At 60.2% G+C, this 19132-nt stretch overlaps 1 long non-coding RNA gene across 1 annotated transcript; it reads right to left on the bottom strand.

The window, feature by feature from the left end:
• Positions 1-883: 883 nt before the first annotated feature.
• On the bottom strand, positions 884-17928 carry LOC135330729 (uncharacterized). The gene is made up of 10 exons (XR_010392827.1): positions 16626-17928; positions 14936-16172; positions 13246-14482; positions 11556-12792; positions 9866-11102; positions 8176-9412; positions 6486-7722; positions 4796-6032; positions 3106-4342; positions 884-2652 (listed from the first exon to the last, which is right to left on the bottom strand). It is a non-coding gene; the product is annotated as an uncharacterized LOC135330729 (long non-coding RNA).
• Positions 17929-19132: the final 1204 nt, after the last annotated feature.

Below are 19132 nucleotides of genomic sequence, written 5' to 3' on the forward strand. Positions count from 1 at the left end.
GAAGGGAAGTTACTTGCTCTGTCACACAGCAGGCCAGTTGCAAAGCTGGGAAAAGATTTTGTGTCTGTACTGTTTCTTTTTGGACTCACGGATCAGTATCAATCCTCAAAATTTCTACAAACCAGTCTTATCTTCTTTTCTCTAATAAATGCATGTGTGTGTGTGTATGTCTGTGCGAGAGAGAGAGAGAAACACAGAGAGAAAGGATCTTTAAAAGAGTCATCCTGAGAAGTCCATTTCAGTCTTGTCCCACCTAGTTTCTCCACGGCACTCTCAAGCCAAATGGTTCCTAGGGGAGAATGCAAGGTAGCAGCCTTCTCTGGAGCTGAAAGATCTGAAATCTTTTCCCAGATCTATCCAGACATCCAGGGAAAATAACTATTGAAGACATCCTGCTTTCAGAGTTATGGCACAGGTCAGTCATAGTGCTAGTAAAGTCAAAAATCTGTGCAGGAAAGAAGATGGCACTGTATGTAATAAACATGATAAATGGCATAGAGGCTTCCAAATGGTCTGAGCATTTACTGTGCCTGTCTAACAGCCCCTGATTAAAATATGTAATATTTTTCAAGACCAAGTTACAACCTCTAACTGGAAAAAGAACAAGACACACAGACAAAAAGCAAAAAAAAGTTACAGGAAGTGGAATCAAGATCAGGCTAAAAACATATGCAGAGAACAGAAAGGTTCTCAGTGCACAGATCAATTCGCAAGATGGAGAAGCAAGAAAAGAAAGGTGTAAATCGGCACAGTTCTTGAGTTTCTGTCTTACTTGAGCTTTGCTATCCTTGAGGAAATAACATAAAAAGATGGACTGGCTTGCACAGATTAAAAGCAGAGAAAAGAGAGAAAACCAAAGAGGCTGTAAATATGTTTTTAATTGCATAACAATTTAAGACTTTAATAAGACCTGGTTAAGCCCTCCATAAAATGTATATATTGCTATCTCAGTCCCACCTACAAGAAAAGAAATAACATAAATTGCTGGGAATTTCTTTTAACACCCAAAGCGTGATCATTTCCAAAAATCAACTGTTAGAAAACAATATTTTGTTTTGCCTTCAGAGAGAAAAAATAAGTTGTTTAGAGCAAACCAAGGGCTCAGTCAATACTGATGGTGACGGAGATATTCTAAACAGACTGAAGTTAGATTTAGCACCCCAGTATAGGCTTGGGTAGTATAAGGACACTGTAGATTAAACTGCTTCAAAAGTAATGCCTGTCAGTGGCAAACTGAGCCTGGATTATACTCGTGGCTTAAAGTGGGCAGAAAATAATGACGACTACCTGGAGACTACAGGCTGTCAATGCCTTCCATTTATGCAGTGCATGCTCCTCATGCATCTCTTATGCAAAAAAAATACCCAACACAATCAGAAGGGTTAACAGCCAGCTGCAGCTTGCTGCAAAAATTCCTCCTCTCAAAGTGGGGTCCTCCTCCAGCAGCACATCTGCGCAGGAGGCCTGAGGCTTTGCCAGAGGCATCCGGGCGCGTTGGAGGCCAGGGAGGAAGGGCCAGGACTCTGGACGCTGATGGCTGGGGAAGGGGCCTCAGAGGAGGCTGGCCTGCTCCTCACTTACAAGCAGATCATGCCCGAGTGCCTGCCAAAGGGGCTCATAAGGAGCCTGCCTTCTCCTCGACAGCAAGCGGATGCGTCCTGTACCCACACCGGGCCCTTCTGGGGGAAGGCAGGAGGATCCTTTGGTTAGCGCACGCAACGGTTCTCGTTTTCTGCCTCTGGGAAGGCTGAATAAAGTACGCTGCAGTAAGTTAGGGCCTAAACACGCAAAACAACACCTTCCGCAACAGCCACGCTCATCCCCACGCACACCAACAGACACACCAAACAAAAGTCTTCCCAGAAGAGAAAAAAAGAGCACGCTGCAGCACCGCCGCCGGCCTCCTCTTCTCCCAGGGGCAGACAGGTATAAAACTACATCCAGCCTACCGGCAGGGGGCCGATACTTACACCCAAAAGGCCTTCACACCTCCTCTCAAAGTGCAGCACACGGCACACACCGAGACAGTGAAGCCTGGGGCTACGCGCCCGAGTTACAGGCGAGCCCGGCCCCAGTAACTGCCGCCCGGGCGTGAAGCCCCGCGGGCAGAGACCTCGACCCCGATTACGGAGCGGGCAGGCGGCTCCGGGTACCAAGGGCCTAGAAATACGTAGCCCGCGGCTCCCACCCTGATTACAGGGGGCCACGCTACGCAGGCTGCCATTGCACGGCATAGGGCCGCCGGTGCCGAGACCAGGACCCGGTTTACGGGCTGGTCCCATGGCTCAGGCACCTGAAGAGCTCCCTCTCCCCCAGAAATGGGCAGCACGCTGACTTCCACCCTCCTTACAGGGCAGTCACTCTCACCAGCCGGCAAGAGGGGTAGCTGGGCAGACGGCCAACTGAGCAGAGACCGCGGCCCTCGTTACAGGGCGGCCACGCTGCTCTGGGCAACAAAGGGGCTCAGGAGCAGCAGGGAACGTGGATCTGCTTCCGGAGCCCTGCCTACACGGAGGTGCCAGCGTCAAGGGTCCCTTTCCTTCTCCTCCGTCTTCTCCGACTTGCATCTTCGGCCTCGTGACTTGCTTGCAGATTCTTCACTCTCGTCGCTTGCAGCTTCTCCAAAGCCACCTTCTTCTTGCCCGCTTCACCCTTTGCGGGAGCAGGGAACCGGGAGCAAGACACAGATGAGAGACGAGATCAGGACATCGAGGAAACAGCTCTGTGCCCCGGTCCAGCTGGACGGGAACAACAGAAGCGCGCTACCCCGCAGCGAGCCCGCGGCCTGGCGCTCGAGCTCTAAGGCCACCACAGGCCCTGCCCCGCCCCGCCACCCCCCCACACGCACACTTCTCGGTGGGTCTTCCGGCTCCCCTCCGGATGCCCCCGAAACAACAAACCCACCAAGACCACCAGCCGGCAGAAGGCCAGCTCCACGCTCCACCCAGGCAATTGCTACGTGGCCCCATTCCAAGTGTACCGGGAGAAAGGAAGGGGGCTGCCGGCGACTTCCATACAGGCCGGCTCCCGAGACAGCCATCCAGAGGCACGCTGGCTGCACCTTCACCTCAGGACTGCTAGAGGGGCTGCCCTTCTTGCCCTTACCCACCGCAGAAGCGGGGTCCTCCTCCAGCAGCACGTCTGCGCAGGAGGCCTGAGGCTTTGCCAGAGGCATCCGGGCGCGTTGGAGGCCAGGGAGGAAGGGCCAGGACTCTGGACGCTGATGGCTGGGGAAGGGGCCTCAGAGGAGGCTGGCCTGCTCCTCACTTACAAGCAGATCATGCCCGAGTGCCTGCCAAAGGGGCTCATAAGGAGCCTGCCTTCTCCTCGACAGCAAGCGGATGCGTCCTGTACCCACACCGGGCCCTTCTGGGGGAAGGCAGGAGGATCCTTTGGTTAGCGCACGCAACGGTTCTCGTTTTCTGCCTCTGGGAAGGCTGAATAAAGTACGCTGCAGTAAGTTAGGGCCTAAACACGCAAAACAACACCTTCCGCAACAGCCACGCTCATCCCCACGCACACCAACAGACACACCAAACAAAAGTCTTCCCAGAAGAGAAAAAAAGAGCACGCTGCAGCACCGCCGCCGGCCTCCTCTTCTCCCAGGGGCAGACAGGTATAAAACTACATCCAGCCTACCGGCAGGGGGCCGATACTTACACCCAAAAGGCCTTCACACCTCCTCTCAAAGTGCAGCACACGGCACACACCGAGACAGTGAAGCCTGGGGCTACGCGCCCGAGTTACAGGCGAGCCCGGCCCCAGTAACTGCCGCCCGGGCGTGAAGCCCCGCGGGCAGAGACCTCGACCCCGATTACGGAGCGGGCAGGCGGCTCCGGGTACCAAGGGCCTAGAAATACGTAGCCCGCGGCTCCCACCCTGATTACAGGGGGCCACGCTACGCAGGCTGCCATTGCACGGCATAGGGCCGCCGGTGCCGAGACCAGGACCCGGTTTACGGGCTGGTCCCATGGCTCAGGCACCTGAAGAGCTCCCTCTCCCCCAGAAATGGGCAGCACGCTGACTTCCACCCTCCTTACAGGGCAGTCACTCTCACCAGCCGGCAAGAGGGGTAGCTGGGCAGACGGCCAACTGAGCAGAGACCGCGGCCCTCGTTACAGGGCGGCCACGCTGCTCTGGGCAACAAAGGGGCTCAGGAGCAGCAGGGAACGTGGATCTGCTTCCGGAGCCCTGCCTACACGGAGGTGCCAGCGTCAAGGGTCCCTTTCCTTCTCCTCCGTCTTCTCCGACTTGCATCTTCGGCCTCGTGACTTGCTTGCAGATTCTTCACTCTCGTCGCTTGCAGCTTCTCCAAAGCCACCTTCTTCTTGCCCGCTTCACCCTTTGCGGGAGCAGGGAACCGGGAGCAAGACACAGATGAGAGACGAGATCAGGACATCGAGGAAACAGCTCTGTGCCCCGGTCCAGCTGGACGGGAACAACAGAAGCGCGCTACCCCGCAGCGAGCCCGCGGCCTGGCGCTCGAGCTCTAAGGCCACCACAGGCCCTGCCCCGCCCCGCCACCCCCCCACACGCACACTTCTCGGTGGGTCTTCCGGCTCCCCTCCGGATGCCCCCGAAACAACAAACCCACCAAGACCACCAGCCGGCAGAAGGCCAGCTCCACGCTCCACCCAGGCAATTGCTACGTGGCCCCATTCCAAGTGTACCGGGAGAAAGGAAGGGGGCTGCCGGCGACTTCCATACAGGCCGGCTCCCGAGACAGCCATCCAGAGGCACGCTGGCTGCACCTTCACCTCAGGACTGCTAGAGGGGCTGCCCTTCTTGCCCTTACCCACCGCAGAAGCGGGGTCCTCCTCCAGCAGCACGTCTGCGCAGGAGGCCTGAGGCTTTGCCAGAGGCATCCGGGCGCGTTGGAGGCCAGGGAGGAAGGGCCAGGACTCTGGACGCTGATGGCTGGGGAAGGGGCCTCAGAGGAGGCTGGCCTGCTCCTCACTTACAAGCAGATCATGCCCGAGTGCCTGCCAAAGGGGCTCATAAGGAGCCTGCCTTCTCCTCGACAGCAAGCGGATGCGTCCTGTACCCACACCGGGCCCTTCTGGGGGAAGGCAGGAGGATCCTTTGGTTAGCGCACGCAACGGTTCTCGTTTTCTGCCTCTGGGAAGGCTGAATAAAGTACGCTGCAGTAAGTTAGGGCCTAAACACGCAAAACAACACCTTCCGCAACAGCCACGCTCATCCCCACGCACACCAACAGACACACCAAACAAAAGTCTTCCCAGAAGAGAAAAAAAGAGCACGCTGCAGCACCGCCGCCGGCCTCCTCTTCTCCCAGGGGCAGACAGGTATAAAACTACATCCAGCCTACCGGCAGGGGGCCGATACTTACACCCAAAAGGCCTTCACACCTCCTCTCAAAGTGCAGCACACGGCACACACCGAGACAGTGAAGCCTGGGGCTACGCGCCCGAGTTACAGGCGAGCCCGGCCCCAGTAACTGCCGCCCGGGCGTGAAGCCCCGCGGGCAGAGACCTCGACCCCGATTACGGAGCGGGCAGGCGGCTCCGGGTACCAAGGGCCTAGAAATACGTAGCCCGCGGCTCCCACCCTGATTACAGGGGGCCACGCTACGCAGGCTGCCATTGCACGGCATAGGGCCGCCGGTGCCGAGACCAGGACCCGGTTTACGGGCTGGTCCCATGGCTCAGGCACCTGAAGAGCTCCCTCTCCCCCAGAAATGGGCAGCACGCTGACTTCCACCCTCCTTACAGGGCAGTCACTCTCACCAGCCGGCAAGAGGGGTAGCTGGGCAGACGGCCAACTGAGCAGAGACCGCGGCCCTCGTTACAGGGCGGCCACGCTGCTCTGGGCAACAAAGGGGCTCAGGAGCAGCAGGGAACGTGGATCTGCTTCCGGAGCCCTGCCTACACGGAGGTGCCAGCGTCAAGGGTCCCTTTCCTTCTCCTCCGTCTTCTCCGACTTGCATCTTCGGCCTCGTGACTTGCTTGCAGATTCTTCACTCTCGTCGCTTGCAGCTTCTCCAAAGCCACCTTCTTCTTGCCCGCTTCACCCTTTGCGGGAGCAGGGAACCGGGAGCAAGACACAGATGAGAGACGAGATCAGGACATCGAGGAAACAGCTCTGTGCCCCGGTCCAGCTGGACGGGAACAACAGAAGCGCGCTACCCCGCAGCGAGCCCGCGGCCTGGCGCTCGAGCTCTAAGGCCACCACAGGCCCTGCCCCGCCCCGCCACCCCCCCACACGCACACTTCTCGGTGGGTCTTCCGGCTCCCCTCCGGATGCCCCCGAAACAACAAACCCACCAAGACCACCAGCCGGCAGAAGGCCAGCTCCACGCTCCACCCAGGCAATTGCTACGTGGCCCCATTCCAAGTGTACCGGGAGAAAGGAAGGGGGCTGCCGGCGACTTCCATACAGGCCGGCTCCCGAGACAGCCATCCAGAGGCACGCTGGCTGCACCTTCACCTCAGGACTGCTAGAGGGGCTGCCCTTCTTGCCCTTACCCACCGCAGAAGCGGGGTCCTCCTCCAGCAGCACGTCTGCGCAGGAGGCCTGAGGCTTTGCCAGAGGCATCCGGGCGCGTTGGAGGCCAGGGAGGAAGGGCCAGGACTCTGGACGCTGATGGCTGGGGAAGGGGCCTCAGAGGAGGCTGGCCTGCTCCTCACTTACAAGCAGATCATGCCCGAGTGCCTGCCAAAGGGGCTCATAAGGAGCCTGCCTTCTCCTCGACAGCAAGCGGATGCGTCCTGTACCCACACCGGGCCCTTCTGGGGGAAGGCAGGAGGATCCTTTGGTTAGCGCACGCAACGGTTCTCGTTTTCTGCCTCTGGGAAGGCTGAATAAAGTACGCTGCAGTAAGTTAGGGCCTAAACACGCAAAACAACACCTTCCGCAACAGCCACGCTCATCCCCACGCACACCAACAGACACACCAAACAAAAGTCTTCCCAGAAGAGAAAAAAAGAGCACGCTGCAGCACCGCCGCCGGCCTCCTCTTCTCCCAGGGGCAGACAGGTATAAAACTACATCCAGCCTACCGGCAGGGGGCCGATACTTACACCCAAAAGGCCTTCACACCTCCTCTCAAAGTGCAGCACACGGCACACACCGAGACAGTGAAGCCTGGGGCTACGCGCCCGAGTTACAGGCGAGCCCGGCCCCAGTAACTGCCGCCCGGGCGTGAAGCCCCGCGGGCAGAGACCTCGACCCCGATTACGGAGCGGGCAGGCGGCTCCGGGTACCAAGGGCCTAGAAATACGTAGCCCGCGGCTCCCACCCTGATTACAGGGGGCCACGCTACGCAGGCTGCCATTGCACGGCATAGGGCCGCCGGTGCCGAGACCAGGACCCGGTTTACGGGCTGGTCCCATGGCTCAGGCACCTGAAGAGCTCCCTCTCCCCCAGAAATGGGCAGCACGCTGACTTCCACCCTCCTTACAGGGCAGTCACTCTCACCAGCCGGCAAGAGGGGTAGCTGGGCAGACGGCCAACTGAGCAGAGACCGCGGCCCTCGTTACAGGGCGGCCACGCTGCTCTGGGCAACAAAGGGGCTCAGGAGCAGCAGGGAACGTGGATCTGCTTCCGGAGCCCTGCCTACACGGAGGTGCCAGCGTCAAGGGTCCCTTTCCTTCTCCTCCGTCTTCTCCGACTTGCATCTTCGGCCTCGTGACTTGCTTGCAGATTCTTCACTCTCGTCGCTTGCAGCTTCTCCAAAGCCACCTTCTTCTTGCCCGCTTCACCCTTTGCGGGAGCAGGGAACCGGGAGCAAGACACAGATGAGAGACGAGATCAGGACATCGAGGAAACAGCTCTGTGCCCCGGTCCAGCTGGACGGGAACAACAGAAGCGCGCTACCCCGCAGCGAGCCCGCGGCCTGGCGCTCGAGCTCTAAGGCCACCACAGGCCCTGCCCCGCCCCGCCACCCCCCCACACGCACACTTCTCGGTGGGTCTTCCGGCTCCCCTCCGGATGCCCCCGAAACAACAAACCCACCAAGACCACCAGCCGGCAGAAGGCCAGCTCCACGCTCCACCCAGGCAATTGCTACGTGGCCCCATTCCAAGTGTACCGGGAGAAAGGAAGGGGGCTGCCGGCGACTTCCATACAGGCCGGCTCCCGAGACAGCCATCCAGAGGCACGCTGGCTGCACCTTCACCTCAGGACTGCTAGAGGGGCTGCCCTTCTTGCCCTTACCCACCGCAGAAGCGGGGTCCTCCTCCAGCAGCACGTCTGCGCAGGAGGCCTGAGGCTTTGCCAGAGGCATCCGGGCGCGTTGGAGGCCAGGGAGGAAGGGCCAGGACTCTGGACGCTGATGGCTGGGGAAGGGGCCTCAGAGGAGGCTGGCCTGCTCCTCACTTACAAGCAGATCATGCCCGAGTGCCTGCCAAAGGGGCTCATAAGGAGCCTGCCTTCTCCTCGACAGCAAGCGGATGCGTCCTGTACCCACACCGGGCCCTTCTGGGGGAAGGCAGGAGGATCCTTTGGTTAGCGCACGCAACGGTTCTCGTTTTCTGCCTCTGGGAAGGCTGAATAAAGTACGCTGCAGTAAGTTAGGGCCTAAACACGCAAAACAACACCTTCCGCAACAGCCACGCTCATCCCCACGCACACCAACAGACACACCAAACAAAAGTCTTCCCAGAAGAGAAAAAAAGAGCACGCTGCAGCACCGCCGCCGGCCTCCTCTTCTCCCAGGGGCAGACAGGTATAAAACTACATCCAGCCTACCGGCAGGGGGCCGATACTTACACCCAAAAGGCCTTCACACCTCCTCTCAAAGTGCAGCACACGGCACACACCGAGACAGTGAAGCCTGGGGCTACGCGCCCGAGTTACAGGCGAGCCCGGCCCCAGTAACTGCCGCCCGGGCGTGAAGCCCCGCGGGCAGAGACCTCGACCCCGATTACGGAGCGGGCAGGCGGCTCCGGGTACCAAGGGCCTAGAAATACGTAGCCCGCGGCTCCCACCCTGATTACAGGGGGCCACGCTACGCAGGCTGCCATTGCACGGCATAGGGCCGCCGGTGCCGAGACCAGGACCCGGTTTACGGGCTGGTCCCATGGCTCAGGCACCTGAAGAGCTCCCTCTCCCCCAGAAATGGGCAGCACGCTGACTTCCACCCTCCTTACAGGGCAGTCACTCTCACCAGCCGGCAAGAGGGGTAGCTGGGCAGACGGCCAACTGAGCAGAGACCGCGGCCCTCGTTACAGGGCGGCCACGCTGCTCTGGGCAACAAAGGGGCTCAGGAGCAGCAGGGAACGTGGATCTGCTTCCGGAGCCCTGCCTACACGGAGGTGCCAGCGTCAAGGGTCCCTTTCCTTCTCCTCCGTCTTCTCCGACTTGCATCTTCGGCCTCGTGACTTGCTTGCAGATTCTTCACTCTCGTCGCTTGCAGCTTCTCCAAAGCCACCTTCTTCTTGCCCGCTTCACCCTTTGCGGGAGCAGGGAACCGGGAGCAAGACACAGATGAGAGACGAGATCAGGACATCGAGGAAACAGCTCTGTGCCCCGGTCCAGCTGGACGGGAACAACAGAAGCGCGCTACCCCGCAGCGAGCCCGCGGCCTGGCGCTCGAGCTCTAAGGCCACCACAGGCCCTGCCCCGCCCCGCCACCCCCCCACACGCACACTTCTCGGTGGGTCTTCCGGCTCCCCTCCGGATGCCCCCGAAACAACAAACCCACCAAGACCACCAGCCGGCAGAAGGCCAGCTCCACGCTCCACCCAGGCAATTGCTACGTGGCCCCATTCCAAGTGTACCGGGAGAAAGGAAGGGGGCTGCCGGCGACTTCCATACAGGCCGGCTCCCGAGACAGCCATCCAGAGGCACGCTGGCTGCACCTTCACCTCAGGACTGCTAGAGGGGCTGCCCTTCTTGCCCTTACCCACCGCAGAAGCGGGGTCCTCCTCCAGCAGCACGTCTGCGCAGGAGGCCTGAGGCTTTGCCAGAGGCATCCGGGCGCGTTGGAGGCCAGGGAGGAAGGGCCAGGACTCTGGACGCTGATGGCTGGGGAAGGGGCCTCAGAGGAGGCTGGCCTGCTCCTCACTTACAAGCAGATCATGCCCGAGTGCCTGCCAAAGGGGCTCATAAGGAGCCTGCCTTCTCCTCGACAGCAAGCGGATGCGTCCTGTACCCACACCGGGCCCTTCTGGGGGAAGGCAGGAGGATCCTTTGGTTAGCGCACGCAACGGTTCTCGTTTTCTGCCTCTGGGAAGGCTGAATAAAGTACGCTGCAGTAAGTTAGGGCCTAAACACGCAAAACAACACCTTCCGCAACAGCCACGCTCATCCCCACGCACACCAACAGACACACCAAACAAAAGTCTTCCCAGAAGAGAAAAAAAGAGCACGCTGCAGCACCGCCGCCGGCCTCCTCTTCTCCCAGGGGCAGACAGGTATAAAACTACATCCAGCCTACCGGCAGGGGGCCGATACTTACACCCAAAAGGCCTTCACACCTCCTCTCAAAGTGCAGCACACGGCACACACCGAGACAGTGAAGCCTGGGGCTACGCGCCCGAGTTACAGGCGAGCCCGGCCCCAGTAACTGCCGCCCGGGCGTGAAGCCCCGCGGGCAGAGACCTCGACCCCGATTACGGAGCGGGCAGGCGGCTCCGGGTACCAAGGGCCTAGAAATACGTAGCCCGCGGCTCCCACCCTGATTACAGGGGGCCACGCTACGCAGGCTGCCATTGCACGGCATAGGGCCGCCGGTGCCGAGACCAGGACCCGGTTTACGGGCTGGTCCCATGGCTCAGGCACCTGAAGAGCTCCCTCTCCCCCAGAAATGGGCAGCACGCTGACTTCCACCCTCCTTACAGGGCAGTCACTCTCACCAGCCGGCAAGAGGGGTAGCTGGGCAGACGGCCAACTGAGCAGAGACCGCGGCCCTCGTTACAGGGCGGCCACGCTGCTCTGGGCAACAAAGGGGCTCAGGAGCAGCAGGGAACGTGGATCTGCTTCCGGAGCCCTGCCTACACGGAGGTGCCAGCGTCAAGGGTCCCTTTCCTTCTCCTCCGTCTTCTCCGACTTGCATCTTCGGCCTCGTGACTTGCTTGCAGATTCTTCACTCTCGTCGCTTGCAGCTTCTCCAAAGCCACCTTCTTCTTGCCCGCTTCACCCTTTGCGGGAGCAGGGAACCGGGAGCAAGACACAGATGAGAGACGAGATCAGGACATCGAGGAAACAGCTCTGTGCCCCGGTCCAGCTGGACGGGAACAACAGAAGCGCGCTACCCCGCAGCGAGCCCGCGGCCTGGCGCTCGAGCTCTAAGGCCACCACAGGCCCTGCCCCGCCCCGCCACCCCCCCACACGCACACTTCTCGGTGGGTCTTCCGGCTCCCCTCCGGATGCCCCCGAAACAACAAACCCACCAAGACCACCAGCCGGCAGAAGGCCAGCTCCACGCTCCACCCAGGCAATTGCTACGTGGCCCCATTCCAAGTGTACCGGGAGAAAGGAAGGGGGCTGCCGGCGACTTCCATACAGGCCGGCTCCCGAGACAGCCATCCAGAGGCACGCTGGCTGCACCTTCACCTCAGGACTGCTAGAGGGGCTGCCCTTCTTGCCCTTACCCACCGCAGAAGCGGGGTCCTCCTCCAGCAGCACGTCTGCGCAGGAGGCCTGAGGCTTTGCCAGAGGCATCCGGGCGCGTTGGAGGCCAGGGAGGAAGGGCCAGGACTCTGGACGCTGATGGCTGGGGAAGGGGCCTCAGAGGAGGCTGGCCTGCTCCTCACTTACAAGCAGATCATGCCCGAGTGCCTGCCAAAGGGGCTCATAAGGAGCCTGCCTTCTCCTCGACAGCAAGCGGATGCGTCCTGTACCCACACCGGGCCCTTCTGGGGGAAGGCAGGAGGATCCTTTGGTTAGCGCACGCAACGGTTCTCGTTTTCTGCCTCTGGGAAGGCTGAATAAAGTACGCTGCAGTAAGTTAGGGCCTAAACACGCAAAACAACACCTTCCGCAACAGCCACGCTCATCCCCACGCACACCAACAGACACACCAAACAAAAGTCTTCCCAGAAGAGAAAAAAAGAGCACGCTGCAGCACCGCCGCCGGCCTCCTCTTCTCCCAGGGGCAGACAGGTATAAAACTACATCCAGCCTACCGGCAGGGGGCCGATACTTACACCCAAAAGGCCTTCACACCTCCTCTCAAAGTGCAGCACACGGCACACACCGAGACAGTGAAGCCTGGGGCTACGCGCCCGAGTTACAGGCGAGCCCGGCCCCAGTAACTGCCGCCCGGGCGTGAAGCCCCGCGGGCAGAGACCTCGACCCCGATTACGGAGCGGGCAGGCGGCTCCGGGTACCAAGGGCCTAGAAATACGTAGCCCGCGGCTCCCACCCTGATTACAGGGGGCCACGCTACGCAGGCTGCCATTGCACGGCATAGGGCCGCCGGTGCCGAGACCAGGACCCGGTTTACGGGCTGGTCCCATGGCTCAGGCACCTGAAGAGCTCCCTCTCCCCCAGAAATGGGCAGCACGCTGACTTCCACCCTCCTTACAGGGCAGTCACTCTCACCAGCCGGCAAGAGGGGTAGCTGGGCAGACGGCCAACTGAGCAGAGACCGCGGCCCTCGTTACAGGGCGGCCACGCTGCTCTGGGCAACAAAGGGGCTCAGGAGCAGCAGGGAACGTGGATCTGCTTCCGGAGCCCTGCCTACACGGAGGTGCCAGCGTCAAGGGTCCCTTTCCTTCTCCTCCGTCTTCTCCGACTTGCATCTTCGGCCTCGTGACTTGCTTGCAGATTCTTCACTCTCGTCGCTTGCAGCTTCTCCAAAGCCACCTTCTTCTTGCCCGCTTCACCCTTTGCGGGAGCAGGGAACCGGGAGCAAGACACAGATGAGAGACGAGATCAGGACATCGAGGAAACAGCTCTGTGCCCCGGTCCAGCTGGACGGGAACAACAGAAGCGCGCTACCCCGCAGCGAGCCCGCGGCCTGGCGCTCGAGCTCTAAGGCCACCACAGGCCCTGCCCCGCCCCGCCACCCCCCCACACGCACACTTCTCGGTGGGTCTTCCGGCTCCCCTCCGGATGCCCCCGAAACAACAAACCCACCAAGACCACCAGCCGGCAGAAGGCCAGCTCCACGCTCCACCCAGGCAATTGCTACGTGGCCCCATTCCAAGTGTACCGGGAGAAAGGAAGGGGGCTGCCGGCGACTTCCATACAGGCCGGCTCCCGAGACAGCCATCCAGAGGCACGCTGGCTGCACCTTCACCTCAGGACTGCTAGAGGGGCTGCCCTTCTTGCCCTTACCCACCGCAGAAGCGGGGTCCTCCTCCAGCAGCACGTCTGCGCAGGAGGCCTGAGGCTTTGCCAGAGGCATCCGGGCGCGTTGGAGGCCAGGGAGGAAGGGCCAGGACTCTGGACGCTGATGGCTGGGGAAGGGGCCTCAGAGGAGGCTGGCCTGCTCCTCACTTACAAGCAGATCATGCCCGAGTGCCTGCCAAAGGGGCTCATAAGGAGCCTGCCTTCTCCTCGACAGCAAGCGGATGCGTCCTGTACCCACACCGGGCCCTTCTGGGGGAAGGCAGGAGGATCCTTTGGTTAGCGCACGCAACGGTTCTCGTTTTCTGCCTCTGGGAAGGCTGAATAAAGTACGCTGCAGTAAGTTAGGGCCTAAACACGCAAAACAACACCTTCCGCAACAGCCACGCTCATCCCCACGCACACCAACAGACACACCAAACAAAAGTCTTCCCAGAAGAGAAAAAAAGAGCACGCTGCAGCACCGCCGCCGGCCTCCTCTTCTCCCAGGGGCAGACAGGTATAAAACTACATCCAGCCTACCGGCAGGGGGCCGATACTTACACCCAAAAGGCCTTCACACCTCCTCTCAAAGTGCAGCACACGGCACACACCGAGACAGTGAAGCCTGGGGCTACGCGCCCGAGTTACAGGCGAGCCCGGCCCCAGTAACTGCCGCCCGGGCGTGAAGCCCCGCGGGCAGAGACCTCGACCCCGATTACGGAGCGGGCAGGCGGCTCCGGGTACCAAGGGCCTAGAAATACGTAGCCCGCGGCTCCCACCCTGATTACAGGGGGCCACGCTACGCAGGCTGCCATTGCACGGCATAGGGCCGCCGGTGCCGAGACCAGGACCCGGTTTACGGGCTGGTCCCATGGCTCAGGCACCTGAAGAGCTCCCTCTCCCCCAGAAATGGGCAGCACGCTGACTTCCACCCTCCTTACAGGGCAGTCACTCTCACCAGCCGGCAAGAGGGGTAGCTGGGCAGACGGCCAACTGAGCAGAGACCGCGGCCCTCGTTACAGGGCGGCCACGCTGCTCTGGGCAACAAAGGGGCTCAGGAGCAGCAGGGAACGTGGATCTGCTTCCGGAGCCCTGCCTACACGGAGGTGCCAGCGTCAAGGGTCCCTTTCCTTCTCCTCCGTCTTCTCCGACTTGCATCTTCGGCCTCGTGACTTGCTTGCAGATTCTTCACTCTCGTCGCTTGCAGCTTCTCCAAAGCCACCTTCTTCTTGCCCGCTTCACCCTTTGCGGGAGCAGGGAACCGGGAGCAAGACACAGATGAGAGACGAGATCAGGACATCGAGGAAACAGCTCTGTGCCCCGGTCCAGCTGGACGGGAACAACAGAAGCGCGCTACCCCGCAGCGAGCCCGCGGCCTGGCGCTCGAGCTCTAAGGCCACCACAGGCCCTGCCCCGCCCCGCCACCCCCCCACACGCACACTTCTCGGTGGGTCTTCCGGCTCCCCTCCGGATGCCCCCGAAACAACAAACCCACCAAGACCACCAGCCGGCAGAAGGCCAGCTCCACGCTCCACCCAGGCAATTGCTACGTGGCCCCATTCCAAGTGTACCGGGAGAAAGGAAGGGGGCTGCCGGCGACTTCCATACAGGCCGGCTCCCGAGACAGCCATCCAGAGGCACGCTGGCTGCACCTTCACCTCAGGACTGCTAGAGGGGCTGCCCTTCTTGCCCTTACCCACCGCAGAAGCGGGGTCCTCCTCCAGCAGCACGTCTGCGCAGGAGGCCTGAGGCTTTGCCAGAGGCATCCGGGCGCGTTGGAGGCCAGGGAGGAAGGGCCAGGACTCTGGACGCTGATGGCTGGGGAAGGGGCCTCAGAGGAGGCTGGCCTGCTCCTCACTTACAAGCAGATCATGCCCGAGTGCCTGCCAAAGGGGCTCATAAGGAGCCTGCCTTCTCCTCGACAGCAAGCGGATGCGTCCTGTACCCACACCGGGCCCTTCTGGGGGAAGGCAGGAGGATCCTTTGGTTAGCGCACGCAACGGTTCTCGTTTTCTGCCTCTGGGAAGGCTGAATAAAGTACGCTGCAGTAAGTTAGGGCCTAAACACGCAAAACAACACCTTCCGCAACAGCCACGCTCATCCCCACGCACACCAACAGACACACCAAACAAAAGTCTTCCCAGAAGAGAAAAAAAGAGCACGCTGCAGCACCGCCGCCGGCCTCCTCTTCTCCCAGGGGCAGACAGGTATAAAACTACATCCAGCCTACCGGCAGGGGGCCGATACTTACACCCAAAAGGCCTTCACACCTCCTCTCAAAGTGCAGCACACGGCACACACCGAGACAGTGAAGCCTGGGGCTACGCGCCCGAGTTACAGGCGAGCCCGGCCCCAGTAACTGCCGCCCGGGCGTGAAGCCCCGCGGGCAGAGACCTCGACCCCGATTACGGAGCGGGCAGGCGGCTCCGGGTACCAAGGGCCTAGAAATACGTAGCCCGCGGCTCCCACCCTGATTACAGGGGGCCACGCTACGCAGGCTGCCATTGCACGGCATAGGGCCGCCGGTGCCGAGACCAGGACCCGGTTTACGGGCTGGTCCCATGGCTCAGGCACCTGAAGAGCTCCCTCTCCCCCAGAAATGGGCAGCACGCTGACTTCCACCCTCCTTACAGGGCAGTCACTCTCACCAGCCGGCAAGAGGGGTAGCTGGGCAGACGGCCAACTGAGCAGAGACCGCGGCCCTCGTTACAGGGCGGCCACGCTGCTCTGGGCAACAAAGGGGCTCAGGAGCAGCAGGGAACGTGGATCTGCTTCCGGAGCCCTGCCTACACGGAGGTGCCAGCGTCAAGGGTCCCTTTCCTTCTCCTCCGTCTTCTCCGACTTGCATCTTCGGCCTCGTGACTTGCTTGCAGATTCTTCACTCTCGTCGCTTGCAGCTTCTCCAAAGCCACCTTCTTCTTGCCCGCTTCACCCTTTGCGGGAGCAGGGAACCGGGAGCAAGACACAGATGAGAGACGAGATCAGGACATCGAGGAAACAGCTCTGTGCCCCGGTCCAGCTGGACGGGAACAACAGAAGCGCGCTACCCCGCAGCGAGCCCGCGGCCTGGCGCTCGAGCTCTAAGGCCACCACAGGCCCTGCCCCGCCCCGCCACCCCCCCACACGCACACTTCTCGGTGGGTCTTCCGGCTCCCCTCCGGATGCCCCCGAAACAACAAACCCACCAAGACCACCAGCCGGCAGAAGGCCAGCTCCACGCTCCACCCAGGCAATTGCTACGTGGCCCCATTCCAAGTGTACCGGGAGAAAGGAAGGGGGCTGCCGGCGACTTCCATACAGGCCGGCTCCCGAGACAGCCATCCAGAGGCACGCTGGCTGCACCTTCACCTCAGGACTGCTAGAGGGGCTGCCCTTCTTGCCCTTACCCACCGCAGAAGCGGGGTCCTCCTCCAGCAGCACGTCTGCGCAGGAGGCCTGAGGCTTTGCCAGAGGCATCCGGGCGCGTTGGAGGCCAGGGAGGAAGGGCCAGGACTCTGGACGCTGATGGCTGGGGAAGGGGCCTCAGAGGAGGCTGGCCTGCTCCTCACTTACAAGCAGATCATGCCCGAGTGCCTGCCAAAGGGGCTCATAAGGAGCCTGCCTTCTCCTCGACAGCAAGCGGATGCGTCCTGTACCCACACCGGGCCCTTCTGGGGGAAGGCAGGAGGATCCTTTGGTTAGCGCACGCAACGGTTCTCGTTTTCTGCCTCTGGGAAGGCTGAATAAAGTACGCTGCAGTAAGTTAGGGCCTAAACACGCAAAACAACACCTTCCGCAACAGCCACGCTCATCCCCACGCACACCAACAGACACACCAAACAAAAGTCTTCCCAGAAGAGAAAAAAAGAGCACGCTGCAGCACCGCCGCCGGCCTCCTCTTCTCCCAGGGGCAGACAGGTATAAAACTACATCCAGCCTACCGGCAGGGGGCCGATACTTACACCCAAAAGGCCTTCACACCTCCTCTCAAAGTGCAGCACACGGCACACACCGAGACAGTGAAGCCTGGGGCTACGCGCCCGAGTTACAGGCGAGCCCGGCCCCAGTAACTGCCGCCCGGGCGTGAAGCCCCGCGGGCAGAGACCTCGACCCCGATTACGGAGCGGGCAGGCGGCTCCGGGTACCAAGGGCCTAGAAATACGTAGCCCGCGGCTCCCACCCTGATTACAGGGGGCCACGCTACGCAGGCTGCCATTGCACGGCATAGGGCCGCCGGTGCCGAGACCAGGACCCGGTTTACGGGCTGGTCCCATGGCTCAGGCACCTGAAGAGCTCCCTCTCCCCCAGAAATGGGCAGCACGCTGACTTCCACCCTCCTTACAGGGCAGTCACTCTCACCAGCCGGCAAGAGGGGTAGCTGGGCAGACGGCCAACTGAGCAGAGACTGCGGCCCTCGTTACAGGGCGGCCACGCTGCTCTGGGCAACAAAGGGGCTCAGGAGCAGCAGGGAACGTGGATCTGCTTCCGGAGCCCTGCCTACACGGAGGTGCCAGCGTCAAGGGTCCCTTTCCTTCTCCTCCGTCTTCTCCGACTTGCATCTTCGGCCTCGTGACTTGCTTGCAGATTCTTCACTCTCGTCGCTTGCAGCTTCTCCAAAGCCACCTTCTTCTTGCCCAACTCAGCCTGCGCAGGAGGCCTGAGGCTTTCCTGCACAACCTTTTGTCCTTTTTCTGTTTGCACTTCTCTTTTCTTGTTCTGGAAATAGGGATGTCAAGGGCAGATGTTAATGGAAATCTTCTAATCTTTCAAGTTATTTTATACATTTAAGATAGAAATTCTACCGGTTTAGTATTTTTAATAAATTGTCACCATAACCTGTCCCCCTCCTCTCTCAGTTAAATCGAAGGAAACATGACCCCATCTCCCTCCTTAGTAATTCCTACTAAATTCTGCCCATTTGTCTCTTCACAGCAATTCCCTTCACTTTCTTCCCCTCATAGGTCCCTGCCATACCTTGTACCCCACAGCTGTTCCCAATTTTTCCCCAGTAGTTCCTGATACCATTTCTTCCTTCAGTGCTTCCTCACGAATCCTTATCTTTCAACCCTCAGAGCATCTTTTAATTACCTTTCCCTCTGTCTCGCCTCAACAATTCCCATAAAAAACTGTCCCCTTCACTCCCCTCAGCAATTCCTGTCAAAAGCTTTGCTCCTCTCTCCCCTCATCAGTTCCTGCCAAAACCACTTCCCCGTCTCAACAATTCCCTGTAAAACCTGGCCCTGTTTCTCCCCTCACAGCTTCCTGCCAAGCTCTGTTCCCTACATCTCCCCTTTGTGATTCCCACATAGTCCCTTGCACCATCTCTTCCCTCAGTTTCCCATAATAAGCCTCCCCTGTCCCTTTTCTCAGTAATTCCCACAGAAACACCTTTCCTCTCCTCTTCCCTCAGAGATTCCTGACAAAACTTATCCCCCTTTCTCCTCAGCACTTACCACCAAACCCTTTCCCTGTCCCTCCTCTCAGCAATCCCAACAACAAAAAAACACTTTCCTTCTCTCTCTCCTCAGAGATTCCCGCAAAAACTTCCCCTGTATCTCCCCTCAGTAATTTCTGCCAAAACCACTTCCCCTGTCTCCTCTCAGCAGTTACCTACAAAACCTGGCCCTGCTTCTCCCCTCATAGCTTTCCACCAAACCCTGTTCCCCACAGCTTCCCTCAGAAACTCCCACCTATTATTTGGTGCCATCTCTTCTTTCAGTGCTTCCTCACAATTCCCCATCCTCATGTCACCCCTCAGAGCTTCCTGCAAACACCTTTCCCTCTCTCTCCCCACAGCAATTCCCACACAAAATCTGTCCTCCTCTCTCCCCTCAGAGATTCCCGCCAAAACCTCCTCCTCCGGCAGCACCTCCCCTCACACCTGTCACGCGCCTCTGGCAGCGTCTCCCTCTCA

Source organism: Dromaius novaehollandiae, chromosome 24 (assembly GCF_036370855.1).
Source record: "Dromaius novaehollandiae isolate bDroNov1 chromosome 24, bDroNov1.hap1, whole genome shotgun sequence".
Classification (NCBI taxonomy): Eukaryota; Metazoa; Chordata; class Aves; order Casuariiformes; family Dromaiidae; genus Dromaius; species Dromaius novaehollandiae.